The sequence below is a fragment of the Schistocerca gregaria genome, chromosome 4 (assembly GCF_023897955.1).
Source record: "Schistocerca gregaria isolate iqSchGreg1 chromosome 4, iqSchGreg1.2, whole genome shotgun sequence".
NCBI classification, from domain to species: Eukaryota; Metazoa; Arthropoda; class Insecta; order Orthoptera; family Acrididae; genus Schistocerca; species Schistocerca gregaria.
The window spans coordinates 117,229,439-117,249,700 of record NC_064923.1 but is presented as its reverse complement, the minus strand read 5'-3'; the positions used below and the strand labels follow the sequence as shown (position 1 = coordinate 117,249,700).

At 38.9% G+C, this 20,262-nt stretch overlaps 1 protein-coding gene across 10 annotated transcripts in view; it reads left to right on the top strand.

Moving 5' to 3' along the window:
• LOC126266742 (mesoderm induction early response protein 1) overlaps positions 1-20,262 on the top strand; it is a 169,232-nt gene that overhangs the window by 95,265 nt on the left and 53,705 nt on the right. For 2 of the 10 annotated variants that reach the window (XM_049971238.1, XM_049971240.1), the window contains exon 2: positions 19,154-19,336. The exons of 5 other annotated variants lie outside the window; for them this stretch is intronic. The gene's annotated coding sequence lies outside the window, so the exon portion shown is untranslated. Of the gene's footprint in view, positions 1-17,261; positions 17,348-19,153; positions 19,337-20,262 lie in introns of those variants that run through there. 3 more of the 10 variants (XM_049971237.1, XM_049971239.1, XM_049971241.1) reach the window with 2 other exon arrangements.

Here is a 20,262-nt window from a genome sequence, read left to right as displayed (position 1 = left end):
TTCGTTTAGGTCCTCTGTTGCTTTATATATGTTTTAAACCCAAGTAAAGCATGTTTCATCTTTTCTCTTTTGTCTTACGGCATTTGAGCTGGATTGATTATGTGGGTCAATGCGAGTGATCTGGGAGTGAGTGAATGAATGTCATTTTAAGGTTTTCCACTCACTGTGTAATAACCATTAACTGATAACCTTGCCATTAAGTACCTGTAAACTCCAAACAACCCCCCCCCCCCCCCCACACACACACACACACTCATTCACTCTATGTTTTTAAACATACATTATAACGTAATTTAACTTGATGTCACAACTTTATTTTATGTACACTGACATGGAATTTCCTTAGCTGTTCTGCAATGTTTTCTGAATGTGTCCTGAAGATAGACATACCAAAAGAATTCTTGTTTTTTAATGTAGATTGACATACCGTCTTGGGAACACGAGAGCGGATGAAATGTTTTAGGCTTACTGTGAAATTGTTAATCTACTCAGATTACCTCAGCATCGTGCTAGCTATTTAATAGGTACAATCAGTTGTGACAGGTCTGCCTTCTTTGTGTACAAATGTAAAGGAAGAAATTGTAATCCTGTTAAGTACCATGACACATGGTAATTTAGAAGAATGGGGTAGTTAAGGCTACAGCTAAATACTATGTAGATGATTCTGTGCCATGTGCAGTCCCCTCCCATGCTAAAATCTCACTGTCGAAATAAAAGATCATGAGTCAGTGGATGGAAGAATGGCTGGGTTGAAAGCCTACTAAAAGTTGCAGTTGGTAACACGTACAACTTGGTTGTAGTGCGATTGGACCACCTGGCAACATTCGGTAATTTGAATTTGTCTCCAGATAAAACACATTTCTATGAAACTTCTCTAGTGAGAAAAACCATCAGTGTGCAGTGCTTTTGGCAGCCAGCTCTTAATAAACCACATTTCTATTTAATGTATTTTATATTGTGACAAGAAAGTAGCTGTTTGTTTATCAAATGATCTGTCCTCCAATATATATGACTAAGAGTAGATGACCCCTAAAATTGTGACTTGCATTATTTTGTACTTTAAGTGGTACATATTTTGTCACACTGAGACCTAGTGCCATCTTTTAAGAGTCCTGATCTACTATTTTAGAATGGTTATGTTTTAATAGTTCTTTTTAAAAATAATTCTGTACATTAACCGTAGATAAGTGGGAGTGGTTACTGGGTGAGTGATTTGAGCAGGGAATGTGGATGTGAATTTTTTGATTTTGTTCTGTTAATGTTTCAATAAAAATAAAGCCAGTAATGAAAGTAACTCAGAATTTTTCACATCATGGTACTAATTGTGGTGTTAAGTGGATAAATTATAAACCATCATTATTGTTGTTGTCGTCGTCATATGTTTGGTAGACAAAAATTTTATTTATATGTTCATGTAGTAGCGTAGAAACCCAGCATTGCCCAGTTTATATATATATAAAATAGAAAGAAACTTCCACATGGGAAAAATATATTAAAAACAAAGATTCCAAGACTTACCAATTGCGAAAGTGCCGGTAGACAGGCACAATAAATAAAACACACAAACACACACACACACACACACACACACACACACACACAATTTCTAGCTTTCGCAACCGACAGTTGCTTCGTCAGGAAAGAGGGAAGGAGAGGGAAAGATGAAAGGATGTGGGTTTTAAGGGAGAGGGTAAGGAGTCATTCCAATCCCGGGAGCGGAAAGACTTACCTTAGGAGGAAAAAAGGATAGGTATATACAAGCGCGCGCGCGCGCGCACACACGCACACGCACACACACACACACACACACACACACACACACACACACACACACACACATCCATCCATACATGCCCTCTCCCTTAAAACCCACATCCTTTCATCTTTCCTTTTCCTCCCCTCTTTTCGGACGAAGCAGCCGCCGGTTGCGAAAGCTCGAAATTCTGTGTGTGTGTTTTATTCATTGTGCCTATCTACCGGCGCTTTCCCGCTTGGTAAGTCTTGGAATCTTTGTTTTTAATATATTTTTCCCATGTGGAAGTTTCTTTCTATTATATATATTAAAAACAAAGATTCCGAAACTTACCAAGCGGGAAAGCGCCGGTAGACAGGCACAATAAATAAAACACACACACACAATTTCTAGCTTTCGCAATCGATAGTTGCTTCTTCAGGAAAGAGGGAAGGAGATTGAAAGATGAAAGGATGTGGGTTTTAAGGGAGAGGGTAAGGAGTCATTCCAATCCCGGGAGCAGAAAGACTTACCTTAGGGGGAAAAAAGGATAGGTATATACTCGAACACAGACACAAGCAGACATTTGTAAAGGCAAAGAGTTCGGGCAGAGATGTCAGTCGAGGCTGAAGTACAGAGGCAAAGAAGTTGTTGAAAGACAGGTGAGGTATGAGTGGCGGCACCTTGAAATTAGTGGAGGTTGAGGCCTGGCGGATATCGAGAAGAGAGGGTATACTGAAGGGTAAGTTCCCATCTCCCGAGTTCGGATAGGTTGGTGTTGGTGGGAAGTATCCAGATAACCCGGACAGTGTGACACTGTGCCAAGAGGTGCTGGCTATGCACCAAGGCATGTTTAGCCACATGGTGATCCTCATTACCAACAAACACTGTCTGCCTGTGTCCATTCATGTGAATGGACAGTTTGTTGCTGGTCATTCCCACATAGAAAGCTTCACAGTGTAGGCAGGTCAGTTGGTAAATCACGTGGGTGCTTTAACACGTGGCTCTGCCTTTGATCGTGTACACCTTCCGGGGTACGGGACTGGAGTAGTTGGTGGTGGGTGGGTGCATAGGACAGGTTTTACACTGGGGGCAGTTACAAGGGTAGGAGCCAAAGGGTAGGGAAGGTGGTTTGGGGATTTCATAGGGATGAACCAAGAGGTTACGAAGGTTAGGTGGACGGCAGAAAGACACTTTTGGTGGAGTGGAGAGGATTTCATGAAGGATGGATCTCATTTCGGGGCAGGATTTTAGGAAGTCGTATCCCTGCTGGAGAGCCACATTCAGAGTCTGATCCAGTCCCGGGAAGTATCCTGTCACAAGTGGGGCATTTTCAGGGTTCTTCTGTGAGAGGTTCTGGGTTTGAAGGGATGAGGAAGTGGCTCTGGTTGTGCGTCTGTGCCCAATCCACGCAGCATCTGACTTTGTGCTGTTTATGATGTTATATATCCTGAATTCTGTCCACCTCCGTAGTGTAGCAGTAGTGTTACCGCTTACCATGCATGGGGCACGGGTTTGATTCCTGGCAGGGGACTGGTTGTTGTGTGTCCTTCATCAACACTGAATCGCAATTTGCTGATGTTGCATCACCTAAAACCGACTGGCAATACGGCGGCTGAACTTCCCCCAAATGGGGCTTCCCGGCCAACAATGCCATACGATCATTTCATTTCATTTTTTCTTGAATTCTGTTTTTTACAGTGATACAATTTTGTAGTTATGTTCCGTGGAATATGTGAATGCTCTCTGCAAAACGTATTGTGAATGGAGTTAAGTTGATTTAAAATGTCATGTCCATTGTGTCAGTTTTTCACTGTTTATGATGCAATTTCTCCTTAATTGTGTGTCTTACAATGATGTAATACCATAGGTACATTCTGCGGCATATGTGGATACTGTCTGTAAAATTTATTGCGAATAGAGTTAATCCTTTTTCATTTTGTTGGTGTTGTCAATGAAAATGAATTTTGTAAAGGTTTGATGTTGTGTTTAAAGTCTGTGAGTGCTCTCATTCTCAAATAGTGGATGAATGAAGTCTGGGAATTCACATTATGCAGGCTGCACTTCTTTTTCACCCCACCCCTACCGCTTTGATAAGTAGGTGGTTCTTACCCCCACAGGGATTGTCACCCAAGATTAAGAGATATGCATACTAAGTTTGGTTGAAATCAATCAAGTCGCTTAGGAGGAAATGTGGAAAAACACATGTGCATGCCCCCCCTCTCTCCCTCACACACACACACACACACACACACACACACACACACGATTTTATAACATGTACGTATTTATTCATTCATCTAGCGATCATTTCACAATGATGTAGGATTTGTCATCATTATACAATGAAAATAAATAGGTCCAGTACACACGGAAAATATGTTTATGAAAATAGGGCAGGCAATTGGCTGTTGCCTTGCTGAAGAAACCATCCCGACATTTCCAGAAATGATTTGTAAAACCAGGGAACACCAAAATCAGGGCGGTCGACAGAGCAAACTTTATTGTCTCAAATATGGAGCCAGTGTCATAATTACTTCATTGCCTCATGTGGTTGGCCCCTACTGTATAATGTTCTCTTGATCATATACAGTTTGCACCACATATAACAGAAACATAGTTTTGTTCTGCACCAATGCACACATTATGGGTGCCCGCTGGTACTCCAGGACTATGAACACGCACATCTCAATTTCCTCCATTCAGTCTATCTGGAAAACTGAGTCAGCAGACCCCCTTTTCACCACCCCTCACCGTCTGATAAAGTAAGATGTTGGCCTCAGAATAATGATGAGTGAGATGTTGAGCTCAGGAGAATGACAGGACATTACCATCATGCTGTATAGATCATGGCGCATTTGCATTTAAAAGCATTATATTGTGGTTGTTTGTTGTATTGTGAGAAGATGATGTAGTTGTCCCCTTTAGTTATGAACACCTACTTTGAGTCCTTCAAGTAATCTCTACATATGCAATATTCATTATGTATGTCATATGTTTTATGTGCCTTTTTAAGCAGAAATATTTTAGTAGTCTTTTTGATGTCCTTGGGGAGCATATTATGCCATTTTATTCTCCAGTAGGAAATGCTGTTTTGAGTTTTTTGTTTGTATGACTGTAGTTAATTCAAGCCCAAATTGGCCATTGTTCCATGATTATGTACTGAACTGTGAGTGAAATATTTACTAAATGTTTTTTTGATATGGAAAATGGACTAATAGGTGTGCTCACTTGGTGTAGTAAGGATGCCCAGTCTTTTTTAAATATTTCTTTATAGTGAGGCTGATTATTATTTTTAATAAGTATTCTTTTGGTTCATTTTATGCAATTTGAAAATGGTGCCTACTTTTGTGCCTTTGATCCCCAGTAAAGAATTCCACAGCTAAGAATTGAGTGTATATATTAATAGAAACTGGCTTATACAAACCACTACTGGAACCCTAAGACCATGACATGGTGAAGGCATTTCTACCAGTGAAAATGGGTGTTCATTCCATGTTAATTTACAGTCATTGTTCATTTCTGAAAACTTTGTGTCTGCTACACAGATTGTATCTTTATCATCTGTACCCAGTGCAACGGAGTGGCTGTACCCTCTTTGGTGTAATGCATGCTGTTTGGTTTCTTTATGTTCAATGTAAGTTTATTACATACAGCCCTCTTGTAAACATCTTTGAGGGTTTCATTTGCCTTCAGTGTTAAGAGTTCGGTGTTTTATCAGTGACTATGAGGTTGCGTCATCAGCAAAGAGAACTTTTTCTCTCATGTCTTGTACTGTCTGAAAAGTCTTTGATATATATTAAGAACAGAATTGGGCCCAGTATTCTAGCATAAGACACTTGTATGTTTATGTGTTTTTGTCTGGCAGTAGTGTTACTATAAATTTAACAAAAGTGTAAATGTGAACAATCTCCACCTTTCGCCCCTTATTTTCCAGGTAAGATTGGAACCATTCATTTGTTACTCCTCTTATATCTAATGCATCTTGTTTGTGTAATAGTATTTTGTAACGAACACTGTCAAAAACCCTGGACCAGTTGAAGAATATTTCTACAACACAATCATCCCTGTCGAGAGCTTCAAGTACCACTTTTGTGAACTCTGTTGTGGCCAGTATTGTAATTTTCCCACATCAGAAACCAAAGTGTGCCTTATTAAAAATGTTGTACTTATTCATGTAACTCATTAGTCTGTCTTCCATGATTGGTTCAATTTTTTCGAGAATGCTGACAACATTGAAATTGGTATGTAGTTTTGTGTGTTTCTGCATTACCTTTCTTTAGTGGGAGCGTAACTTGTGTGTGCTTTAGGTACTCTGGAAAAAATATTTGAACTTAGGAATGCATATCTGAACTAAAGGATCCACTTACTGTGTTTAAGTGGATTTGTATGATGTCTGTGCATGCCTTCAGAACAGAGATTGCTGAATTTTATTTTTTAATTTCTTTATTGTCTTTCTGACTACAAGTTCGGTTGTAGGAAAGAACATCATCGTGCTTGCGTTATAATTCATTGCATATGCTACATCTGTTTTGGGAAGATTTTGTTGCAGCTCTTCCCCAATATCAGAGAAAAAGTCATTTACAAAGTAGTCAATCCCTGAGGATTTTATAATACTCTATTCCAATCTTTGATTTGTATGTTACTATACTTCTGTATACATTTTCTGGTTTTATGTGCTACGACATCCCTTACTACTTTGCTTTTATTCTCTAAAGTATATATTATTTGATCATAGAATTGTTTTTTTGTGTCTGGATGACTTTCTAATGCTCACAGTTATCCATCTGTTTGCCTTGGCTGCCACTATTGAAGTAGCTACTTTTGAAAATACCGACTCAAAATTAATTTAAACAGCATGTAGAATTTAGCACCTACATTGCTTTCCATGTACATGTTATCAATCTAAGAAGATCTGTTCGTGCACCAACAGCTTTGCGGCTTTTACCAAGCCTGTCTTTAACTTTACCTCTGACAGTAATAATGAGAGTGACCAAGCTCTTTTATAAATACTACACAGTTTCTTCTGTTGATGTGTGTAAGTATAGGGTAATTATAAAGTCAGTGAAACACTTAAAGAAATAGATTCATATAAATGGACAAGAACACTGTAACAAATGATACAGTAAGTGAAAGACAAACTCTCGAAGTTTTTTTACAATTTTTATAATGTTCTATGTGTACACAATTTGTCACACAGGACACACCTAATTGGTAGTCCAGTTCTGTCCGTAGCTAACAGTACATATCAAGAGTGACAGTAAGAACCACCAAGTCAGCAGCCACAACGTGGCCTGTGCGGCATTGTATCATTGGGGCACTGTACACAATTAATTTATGGAAATATAGAGGGGCACCATCCTGTTGAAAGATGCTCAATTTCAAGTTTTGGCATGAACTACAATTGCAGCATGTCAAGATACCATTGACAGTTCTGTCGGTGAAGGAGGGTCTATAGACCATACTGTTGGACATGGCACAGAGCAAGGTAACTGTCTCTGAATCCCAGACGTATTCGACAGTTGTGTGCAGATTCTGTCTCCCCCTACATGTGTGTGGTAATAGTTGACCTTTCCTGAAAGTTAAAAAGTGGTTTTGTTACCTGAAACCAATCTGTATTAAGCTTTTACAGCAATTGAGCAGATTGGCTGTTTAGGTGAATGGTGCTGAACATTTGTTCAAAATCTTAAGACTTATTAATGCAAACTTTATTATTACTGTAAAAGCTTTCGTTCCTTGCTACTCAAAAGAAAAATATTAATAAAATTTCAACTCAACTAATCAGTAAAAATATTAAGATCTATGTTATTGAGTTGTGGTCGTCAGTCAAAAGACTGATTGACACAGCTTCTAATGTTTTTGACAACAAGAATTTGTGAAGTTCAATTGCGACCTTCCCACCTCTTTTACACGCATCAACTTACTTGGTATGCACAGCCGATCTTCTCTGGATAGCCGGCTATGTCAATTCCTAAAAAAAACTTCTTCTTCTCCTCTCTCTCTCTCTCTCTCTCTCTCTCTCTCTCTCTCTCTCTCTCTACTCGTGAAATATCGTGAAATAAGTAGGTAGTCGAAGAATAGTTTTCGTTCACAGTCGGTATATTTCAACTTTCATAAAGAACAAATTGTCATTTCTCACATAAATATTTGACTTTCTGTAAGTCGCCTGTGTCGTCCCACATTAGACACAGTTAAGATACATTTACTAAGCTACATGTACTACAGAGTTGGTTTAACAACCACAGAAATCATAAACATGTCTTGCCTCTGGCAAGTCTGTGTTAAAAGTTACTAAAAATCTTTTTTCACTCAATTGTTCTTTCGTCACAAACAAATATTACAATTACAAAACAGCACATAACAACACAGAAGTTCCTTGGTTCTGCCTTGCGCTTTCATTACGACTGGACCGACCGACAAGTACCTGTTGGTGCCCTCCGACCGCCATGTCTACGGTCTTCTCACTATAAACTTCGGACCTGCACACACAGACAAGTGACGCCAGTAGACAGGGTTCCTTTCTCCCCACTCACATCCAATATACCATGTGTTTGAGACTGTGGAAGGCCAAGTGGTTCTAGAATTTATACAGTGAAATTCTCGAAGCACTACATAAGCACCCCCCATCCCCAGATTGAACACGCTGTATTTTATACAATCATTGGGTAGATTAATATCACACATAATAACAATTCACATTTCAACAGTATACTTTTTTTTTCTTTTAATTATCGTGAGGACTTCCCCCACCCACCCGCAACCAACAGTAGTGGCCTACCGAGTAGTGCTGGGTAAGTGGTCACATCGTGGTCTATATGGCAACATCTCATTCAGGTAACTTTATACACAATTGTGGAAATGTAGAGGAGCATTGTCTTGTTGAAAGATGAAATCTATGCTCAGAGCCTAGTTGTGGCACGAGTCACAATTGCAGCAGCATGTTGAGTTAGGTGATACTGTTGACAATTTTGCCAGTGAAGAAGAAGAGTCCATAGACTGTGCTATCAGACACAGCACAGAACATGTTAACTATCTCTGAATCCTGATCATGTCTGACATTTGTGTGTGGATTCTCTATCCCCCATTTGCGTGTGTCATGACAATTGACTTATCCCAGAAAATGAAAAGTTACTTTGTCACTGAAGATTAATTTGCTTATGAAATCGTCATTTCCAGGACGGCTCTACACACGAGTGCAGAGCTGCAGATTGCACAGTTTGTTGTCATGATTTATGGCTTGCAGGAGCTGTTGTTTGTAGAGCTTCACTCTTAATTGGTTTCAAAGGATTTTTCACACTGTTGGCAGAGGGATATTTGGCTGTGCACTAACTTGATAGGTTGACTTTGTGGGACTACCCGATATCACTTCCCTCACCTGTTCTGACACTCCTGGTGTACCTGAACATTTTACATTGTGTAATCAACCATCCTCCACGAATTCCTTGTGTCTATTCACTGTGCTGTGGTAAACTGATGATGTCTTGTGAAACTTCCCATGCTCTTTGCACACTCAGTACTGATTGGCAGTGAGCAAAATCTAGCAGACAAGATGCTTTCTCTGATTGATTCACTATCATTTTCAGCAACTATGGTTGGTGCCATCCCTGTCTTTAGTTTTCCAAACTGATTTCTTCGATTGTTTTTCAGACATTGTATCACATATTACAATATTTTTAACCATTTACCTATACTGATGTTTAAAATGTTTTATGGACTTTATAATTACCCTGTACATTATCTAAAGTTGATGCTGAACTTTCTGATACCCTAACAGCAGTGTTTACTGTTTGTGGCGTGCCAGAAGTGTTCCGAATGTTTTCATCATCAACATATCCTTAGTGCCTCCACTTATTATTATGTTAGTTTTGGTGGCTGAGACTCTTTCCAGGACTTCAGTTAATTTGTTGGAGAAAGTATTCACATTACCACCAGGTGACTGATACACCCAGAAACTGATTAATTTTACTGATGTCTAGCTTTATTAGTTAAATAGCTGACAGTTAAAAATGTTTATATATACTGATTGGTGTCATACACTCCTGGAAATAGAAAAAAGAACACATTGACACCGGTGTGTCAGACCCACCATACTTGCTCCGGACACTGTGAGAGGGCTGTACAAGCAATGATCACACGCACGGCACAGCGGACACACCAGGAACCGCGGTGTTGGCCATCGAATGGCGCTAGCTGCGCAGCATTTGTGCACCGCCGCCGTCAGTGTCAACCAGTTTGCCGTGACATACGGAGCTCCATCGCAGTCTTTAACACTGGAAGCATGCCGCGACAGCGTGGACGTGAACCATATGTGCAGTTGACGGACTTTGAGCGAGGGCGTATAGTGGACATGTGGGAGGCCGGGTGGACGTACCGCCGAATTGCTCAACATGTGGGGCGTGAGGTCTCCACAGTACATCGATGTTGTCGCCAGTGGTCGGCGGAAGGTGCACGTGCCCGTCGACCTGGGACTGGACCGCAGCGACGTACGGATGCACGCCAAGACCGTAGGATCCTATGCAGTGCCGTACGGGACCGCACCGCCACTTCCCAGCAAATTAGGGACACTGTTGCTCCTGGGGTATCGGCGAGGACCATTCGCAACCGTCTTCATGAAGCTGGGCTACGGTTCCGCACACCGTTAGGCCGTCTTCCGCTCACGCCCCAACATCGTGCAGCCCGCCTCCAGCGGTGTCGCGACAGGCGTGAATGGAGGGACGAATGGAGCCGTGTCGTCTTCAGCGATGAGAGTCGCTTCTGCCTTGGTGCCAATGATGGTCGTATGCGTGTTTGGCGCCGTGCAGGTGAGCGCCACAATCAGGACTGCATACGACCGAGGCACACAGGGCCAACACCTGGCATCATGGTGTGGGGAGCGATCTCCTACACTGGCCGTACACCTCTGGTGATCGTCGAGGGGACACTGAATAGTGCACGGTACATCCAAACCGTCATCGAACCCATCGTTCTACCATTCCTAGACCGGCAAGGGAACTTGCTGTTCCAGACAATGCACGTCTGCATGTATCCCGTGCCACCCAACGTGCTCTAGAAGGTGTAAGTCAACTACCCTGGCCAGCAAGATCTCCGGATCTTTCACCCATTGAGCATGTTTGGGACTGGATGAAGCGTCGTCTCACGCGGTCTGCACGTCCAGCACGAACGCTGGTCCAATTGAGGCGCCAGGTGGAAATGGCATGGCAAGCCGTTCCACAGGACTACATCCAGCATCTCTACGATCGTCTCCATGGGAGAATAGCAGCCTGCATTGTTGCGAAAGGTGGATATACACTGTACTAGTGCCGACATTGTGCATGCTCTGTTGCCTGTGTCTATGTGCCTGTGGTTCTGTCAGTGTGATCATGTGATGTGTCTGACCCCAGGAATGTGTCAATAAAGTTTCCCCTTCCTGGGACAATGAATTCACGGCGTTCTCATTTCAATTTCCAGGAGTGTATCTTCTCTAGCTTTAAAATGTGTGCCATTTCTGATGTTTGGACATGATACCCCATCCTTAAAGGTAATTCTTCAGTAGCAACTATCACATTTTCTGACAATAGCACTGTATGCTGTATTTCATTGTTTTACTGTCTCTGCACAAATGCTCCTTAATGCATACCACTGTACTGTTCAAAGACTTTAATTCAGTTTCAAACTGGCATACTTTATTTTTAATAGACTGTATAGTTTGATAAGGAAAAGATAATTCTGATCAAATGTATATGGTGTTTGTACTTATTATTATTATTATTATTATTATTATTATTATTGTATCAGGTCAGTGTGCACTCCAATGTAGTACACTCTTATCATTTGTGAACACATTGATAAATTTCAGAACAGGTTGAGACTTTTGAGTGAGGGAAGTCAGTTCTCATAATTTATCCCGAACAAGCCCTAGTTCTTGTACCTATGCCAGCAGAAGTGTTACCATGTGTGGCTCCATACCCACCTGCTATCCAAAAATTAATTAATTCCACCAACCCTCCCCTGCCAGTCCTGTTGAGTTGCACACCATGCCTAGTGTAGCCCCATTTCCTTATAGTCCCCACAGGTACCAATGCAATGTGCGCCCAGTCAGCAGCAAGCAGTGCAATTTTCAGTTCTGTATTGACTTCCCATACAGCACTGTCGAGACGAGGCTGATCGTGCCACCAGAATGACTCAACCATGAACTTATTGATACCACTGCTAGGAGAGCGACATTATTCAGATCACGACCTGTCCCTATCCAAGCTGTTCTCTGCCCCGCCCGCTATCACATCTGATCATCTTTCATGAAATCTTTGCACAAAGGCAGCGAACCATCAGTCACTTTATTCAGCCCAGCACTTGGTTTGAAAATGCCCTTGGCCTGACATCCTTCCCGTAATTTCTAATGTAATTGAGGGCCTACACCTCTGTCATGACTTCTACGTAGCAGCAGTACTCTCATCTTCTTAACACTAGTTCCGTTCCTTGCTTCTTACTCATGGGCAGAGTCTGCTGCACATTTCCTAATCCTAAATTATCTTCAGAATCCTCTCCTCTCAAATCTGGCAGCTGGAACCTGTTACTGGCAGGCACAACAAAACTGTCAGATTGGTTCTCCTCCTGCCAGCTATTCTACCACCCACCAGTTCCCAAACACCACCTTCATCACTGCCTTGTTTCATCCTCACTAGTTCTCTCCCAGCTACTTCCAAATGTGTCTGAAAGGCACTGATAATGCATTGAGTCCTACATTACATCTATTGTTCTAAATTAGTACTTGTGTGTTTGTTGTTGGTCTCATTGTCTTCTGTAGAGTGTAATGCAGGTTCTGAGTTGTCGTCCTTGTGCCAAGAAATATGGAATGGTCAAAGGATTGTTATTCAGGTATCTTCTGATGGTTATTGTGATAAATTCAGTTTCTGAACTTTTAAATAGATATTCTCTTCAGCATTTCCACACTCAACACTAACAACATACAATATTTCTGCCATTAGCAGTATTACAAAATAATATCAAGTCCCTTTGCAATAACTCTTCCGCTAAGAGAATCCATTCCATAACACATTCACACCATTCTATGTGCCTCTCTCTCAACAAAGAAGAACAGCAATCTTGTTTAGAGGCCAGAGAGTTTATAACACTATTGATAATAATCACTGGTACAAATTTGAAACAATTAATGAAACAGATTTACATGAATTCAAGTGAAATAGTTCAACGTTAATTCAAATGTGCAGGATATAAAATATTTAAGTATGGTCTTACTCATTTGTATGATTGTGTATATTTCGAAGTTATTCTTATCAAACTGAAGAGATCAATATCCTTCGGTATCATATACTTCTGATGATATTATTGGCTTGATTGCCTTACAATAAGTGAGTGATAGTATTAGAGCAAAGTTGCACCTACCAGAAATTCAAAACAGCACAAGTTGTTTCCTAAATGCAACACAAAGGTGACAATTTTTCAGTTGTGTGAGCAGAAAGAAAGACACTAGTGTGGATATTCACAGCAATAGATAAATGTAAAATATGTGTGGATGTGGACTGTTTATTACAAGCTTAAGTTCAATATACAGTATGGCCCTGGAGGAATGGTCAATATTCAGGGATATGACAGAAACAGTCATTCGAAACAAAGAAAGCCTAGTATACATAGGCTCTAAAATGCATACCTTAAGAGCTATGAGCACTTCTTCTTCTTCTTCTTCTTCTTCTTCTTCTTCAGTATTCTGAAACAGATCTCTTCTGCTGCAAGCTCTTTGCATTCCATATTTTCGGAGGAGATAATATGGACCAAAGCAAGAGAAACTGTAAAAAAACATGGGCACTTGTTCAATAGAAAAGATATTTGACACACTAGCAAATATGAACAAGTGCTCATAGCTCTTATGGTAAGCACTTTAGAGTCTGTGTTTATTGTCTTGTTCTGGTCCATAGTAGTGCCTCTAAAATATGGAGAGCAAAGAGCCTGCTGGAGAAGAGTTTTGTTTTACTGCATCAAAGATGAGGAAGTGCTCATACCTCATAAGGTATGCATTTTATAGCCTATGTTTACTATACTTTCCTGCTTTGATTGATTATTCCTGTCATATCCCATAAAGCTGATCATATCTCCTGGGACATCTTATATAATCGTAAGTCGAGCCTAAATAGCAACATATCAGAAATTATTGTAGAGGTGTACCTTCTTTATAATAACCTTCAAATATCTTTTAAAAAAGTACGCAAAATGTGAAACAGATAAACAAAGAATAATAAAGTCAAATCTTGTGCCTCAGTGAGCACTGAAATCACACTTTTGTATTGAGGAAATGCTTTCTTCTTTGATAAAAGTTCTTTAACTGCTCTCTGTTAATCATAATGCTGTTTGAATATATTGGTAATGTCAGTGTTGCTGTTTTTAATTACTACTATTTTTACTATTAACCATACCATTGCTTACAATAGTACTCCTAAACTGTAATAAATTTTATTTCATGTTAACAAAATAAATTTTTCAAGTCTGTCAGAAATATCATAATGAGGACTTTTTACACTAATAGCACTTTACCATAAGTTGAGAAACTATAAAAATGAAATTGTATTTTTGCCTGTATGTAATGTCACAGAAATGCAACAAGAGAAACTACATAGGGACTCTTGTTAGTCAAGTTCTTGCTTTCTTTATTGTTGGCAGAGGCTTTAAGAAATATGTAACTAGAATGTTACGTAGCACCAGATAATTAATTAATGTTGCTTTTCTGACTCCTTTAAATTATGTTGCTACTTTCCAACTGCATACTTTAGTACATTTCAGTGTAGATATTAATTGGTCTAGTGAAATTAGTGTTTTAATATCTTCAGCAGACCAAAAGAGGGTAGTGTGTTGTAATGTACGAATATATAGCCTGTATAAACTGACTATGTTGTGTAGTTGAGTCTTTTTTCTTCTCATTAGCTGTTCTTCTTGACAGTTGTAAAAATGCTGTGTAAGACGACATGGTCATTTTTGCACTTGAAACTTCACTTATCACTGTCAAACTTTTAATGGTTGAAAATTGCCTTATGTGTTTCGATATTACTTCATTTTCAATAGCTTCAAAGAAGTATGTACTAGGTATCATAAATGGGTAGTGGTTACGTTAATATCTCAGTAAATCTACTGAAGTTTATGAAGAACTCTTACCAGAATTTAAAAATACAAAAAATGTTCATGCTATAATACCATTGGCAATATTGACACATGGGTACATTGTGCTTCATCATCTACTGTGAACCACAGCCAGTTGCAGACTGATCTCAATGCCACATGGTCTTAATTCAGATAGGTTAGAAGAGTGTGCTAGTGTAGTGATATGTCTTCCAACTACTGTAGACTTGTGTATAGAAATGCTACAAATTTAGAAAAAGTTAATGAAGTAATCTTAAGACTAATAAATTATCTATTACATTTATCGTGCAAGTAATTGGATTGTAAAAGAATAATAAGTGGAATTACAACACAAACTGATAGAAGGCATTGTTTATGGAGAACAGTACTAAGTAGAGTTATGTCACAAACCAATAGATAGCATTGCTTATGCCAATAAAATTCATCATATAGATATGTGATAATACAAAGCTTGTACTACATCTCTCAGTTACTTACGTACACAAGCATATAACATGCTGGAAATGCAAAAAGTGCAGTGATGAAATGAGTAAAATTACTTCACATTGTTCATTAACAGATCGATGTAATAGTTCTTCATATGGACGTACATCAGTGTAACATTGTAGTGCAGACACAAAGTTAGTGAATTCACTTTTGAAACATATACATAATAAATATTGACTGCTATATGTAGTTCATCATGAACTACTTTATGAACATATTTGAATTACGTAAAATACAAGTGGCATGTATTCCATGGGTGTGTGTAAATCCCCGTACATTTTCATAGATGCTATTTTTCGTGTGTGGATGAAGTGAAGGGTAAGTAGATAAAACCAAATTGTAAATAAATTGAAGGAGGGGAGGGCTAAGATGGTGGCTGGGGGGTTGGGGTGGGAGGGATATATTATAGGGGTTACCAAAATATAAAAAGGTAGCCATGAGACTTGCACATTGTCAATTACATTTGTCAAACAATTAATTGCATTTTTACCACAAGTGGACTTCCCCAGATAAAGAAAAAAGATGGCATTGTTTATGGGGACAAATTGAAATGAGAATATTGAACCTATTTAGAAATACATCCGACATGATGCAAATATCTAAAACTGTGTAGTAGTAAAAAGAGTGAAATGACCTACATTGTTCTTTTATCCATAGATTTAATTGCAAAGTTCTTCAGATTTACATAGCTGAACTATCATATTGTAAATGCAAGATTGGTGACATTACAATACAGATAATCCAGTCTTACTGTCAACAGTCGCTACTATCTGTTGTTCATCATAAACACCATCATGCACTTATTTAAATTACATGTATTCATTAAATGCAATATCATGTATCTTAGTGAGTTTACACAGATCACTGTGTCATGAATGTGGTGTTGTACATGTGTATGTTGAGGAAAGGAGACAAAGCATAAAAATCAAAAATGTTATTCATATATGGGCATAGGGGTGGGGATGTGAGGAAGTGAGGAGGGGGGGGGGGATGGCAAAATGGGGAGAGGGGCTGGAAAAGGAGGGTAAAATACAAGGGTTTTCAAAATTAACAAAGTAACCATGAGAATGACACATTGTCAGTTATTATACAGTTAATTACATTATGAACTGTGGGTGTATCTGCATCACATAAATAATAGATGGCATTGTTATGAAAACAAGATTAAGCATGGAAATTAGAAAGAATGTAACACCTTCCACAATTCAATGTATTTCCAAGTACATGTGATGTGACACAAATAGTTAAAACCATGGAGCTATAAAAAAGTGTAATCTCTTTACAATGATCATTTATCAGTTTATGTAATTGTGAAGTTCTTCATTTGACTTACAAGGATATAATATCATATTATAAATGCCAAGTTGGCGACTTATCACTAAAATATATACAACCAAGTCTCATTGTGAACAGTCACTACTATCATTTGTCATTGACATCCATCATGATCTTATTTAAATTACATGAATTCATTAATTACCTAAGCAGAGCATCGTTGTGATGAACTGCTTCTTGCAAATGAACTCTTGTGATCTGTCAAATCATCAGTCATGTATCTTATAAAATGTGGTGGCCTAATATACTTCGTTGCTGATTGGTGTCCGTTAACCAGTACCGGATAACCATACTGCAGCAATATGTGATGGATATCGTATCCTCTTGCATAGTTGTGATGCTGGAAAGAGAACTCAGTCGTATGCCAGAGCTACCAACAAGCTCGGAAAGTTTCTTGTAGTAATTGTTATATTTAAATAAATGCTTTTACAAGCAAATAAGTTCCTTAATATTCTATGGATAGTTCGACACAGATCGTTCACATATTTAAATCTCCGCTCAACATCACAGATAGTTTTTATTTGAGTTCTCTCTTATAAGTCACACAACAAACATTCAATTGTTTTTTGTTTCTTCTTTAGATTTCTGTCGTTACAGTGTCCTTCAGTCTGAGACTAACAAAGCACAGATGAACCACCAAAACAAGACGTAGGCAGCCACCCCCAGCAGGTAGGGACAGATGCTCATTCACCACTTTGCTTCTCAACACTTTAACATTTGCTTCTCTTTAGCTCCACTGGTACACCTGTCAGATGAAAGTGCGCATAGTGGAAGGCTCCCCAACTTAAATACTAGATAAATGGCATGATTGGGACACACGAACATTTGAAGCACGCTACTTCCTTACTTTAAACTTGCATGAAACAGGTAGACAAATGGATAAAGTCAAAACAAATTTTTTTATCCAGTATTCTTATCCAATACTGTTTATCCATTGTGGAGATATGATAGTTTAAAATCGAGCTAATGTAGCATATAAAATGCGTTCCTACCTGAATTGATTGTATGGAAATAGATTGAAGTGAATCACATAAAGAAAAAATGCATTCTTACCGTAAAATTGAAAACTTGCTTTCAAAATTCTATTGTCGAAACACACATTTTGTGAGCGTTTTGTGTGTGCCACTTCTAACTTCAGACCTGTGTGAATCTGTTCAAATTTTGTAAGAATATATGTAATTAATGGCTGTCCTGTTGTATGTGTAAGCTTTATCTAGTCTTATGATAATTATAAGAAGCATTTGTAGAAATCATTTGTCCCAATTATGTACATGTGAAAATCATACCACCCTGTCCTCATCCAGCCAGGAACCACAAAATATAACAGGAGGGCAGATCCACAACACAGGGGATATTGAACTTATACAAAGAAGGGCAGCACAAATGGTCATAGGTTTGTTTGATCTTTGGGAGAGTGTCACAGAGACACTGAAGAAGCTGAATTGGCATATGCTTTAAGATAAACCCTAACTGTCGCAAGAAAATTAACTTACAAATTTTCAAGAATCAGCTTTAAATGATTGATATAAGACTATACTACAACCCAAGTTATCTTGTTTTTCTGTTTCGACAGAAACTTAAAATCCTTAGTGTATTAGGGCAAGATAGACCTTTGAAAAAAATAAAGCCCCGCATATATCCGTTTCAGCGCTGATAGCTAAGTGCTCAGCCACTAGACGCCATCTAGTACTGCATTTGTAGCCTGATTGAGGTGATTGCCACTAGTTATTGTCTTTATTGTGTGGAGCTTTGGATACTCAACAAAAAACTTGCACTTTCAGACACTATTTTGTAGGAAATACTTCCATAAAAGGATGGGTGTAGTCATCCTGAGACTGACATTTAATTTAGTGGCTCTGAAAGTGAAGAAGAATGTGATGTTCCTGCATTAGAGACTGAAAGTGATGACAGTTCACTAGTTGAGTGATAATTGCTGGCCAGTAGTATAAGATAATTATATCCACTTTGCTACAGCCAGCCCCTCCAACATTTATGTTCGCAGAAAACAGTTGTGAAATACATGGTTAGACTTCATAGCTACAGGGTAGTTCCATGAGTAACGAAATGACACTCAGTGATTGTTTTTGCACCATAAGCATAGAAGAGACCAAGAATCATGATAAAAGACAAAAAAATTAGTATTGTACTTTCTACATAAGCAAGGGAACACAATTTATTTAGTTCATTCAGATAATGAGACATGCATAAAAATGTTTCTGGTAATGTAATGACATAATTCAGACATGCATATTGTTCTCATTTATTATGCAACAATAATTCAGCTCGCCCATTTCCTATAAAAATTCACAAAAATTAATAAAGAAAGTTTGGTCTTTTTCTGCCTAACATTTATCTTCCTTTGAGGGAAATGTAAATATCTTTCCATTTGCTCATTGTTTCTATGAAATGAAATTTTGTAACCAACTTCAACACAAATCACCTGCCCCACAAAAAATTTTGATCTATTTCTTCCAGCATAGGAAGCTCTCCGTCTTCAGGCCACTAGTGGCCCATCTGGACCATCCGACTGCCGTGTCAGCCTCAGCTGAGGATGTGGATGGGAGGGGCATGTAGTCAGCACGCCGCTTTCCCAGTCATCATGATGGTTTTCTTTGACCGGAGCCACTACTGTTTGGTTGAATAGCTCCGCAACTTCAGGTATCTGACAGGAACCAATGTATCCACTGCAACAAGGCTGTTGCCCCCCAGCATAGGAAACCAGAGCAAAAAAACCCTTAATACAAGGCCGTATGATTGATCAGGTCTTGTGAATTTTCTTTGGCTGAAGATCACTTCTTGAAATTGTGCACAAAACTTTTGGGAGATAGCGAGTAATGCTGTACTCAATAATATATGGAGTGATAAGTATAACAGCATGGATGGTTTTGGTCTGCTCTATTGGAACTATTCCCATCCACATTTGATCTAATTCCTCTTTATTCTCTGCAATTTGCAAGGCAGCGATATAAAAATCTTTATGCCATGACATCTTACATATGCAATTTCTGCAAAGACCTCAGCACCAGATAGTATGTGTTTCCCAGCTCTGCAGACATTCCTGAGTGCAAGCTTTACAGTTCCACCAATCCAATCCACGACACCTTTGCCATGTGATGTGGCAAAGAAGTTTCATGAAATATTTATTCCATAGTGTTCTCTGAAAAATGTCAAGTTGGCAAACAGGAAATGCTGCTTAAATTGACTGGCTGCACCACCACTTGTGAATGTGACAGATTCTACCTCTGGGTTTGTGGATATATTATGCTCCACAATCATACTTAGGAAAACATGCACTGAATATTTATTGTGATCAAGTTCACCACTAAAAACAGCACAAGAATATCCATCATTTTGTGAGTCCCAAACATATGCTGTAAACAAAGTGATTTGTGGTTTTGACCAATGGGTACTCTGGACTTCATTCTGCAGTTGAACAGTATAATTTTCTGCAAATGTACTTGCAGCAAGATGTTATTCTTGTTTGTAGAATTCTTTTTGTTTTCAAAAAAAAAATTTTTTTTAATAAATGTATGTTGTAAGAATTGGGGTAGCATGTTTGAAAGAGTATCAAGACTCTGACCAGC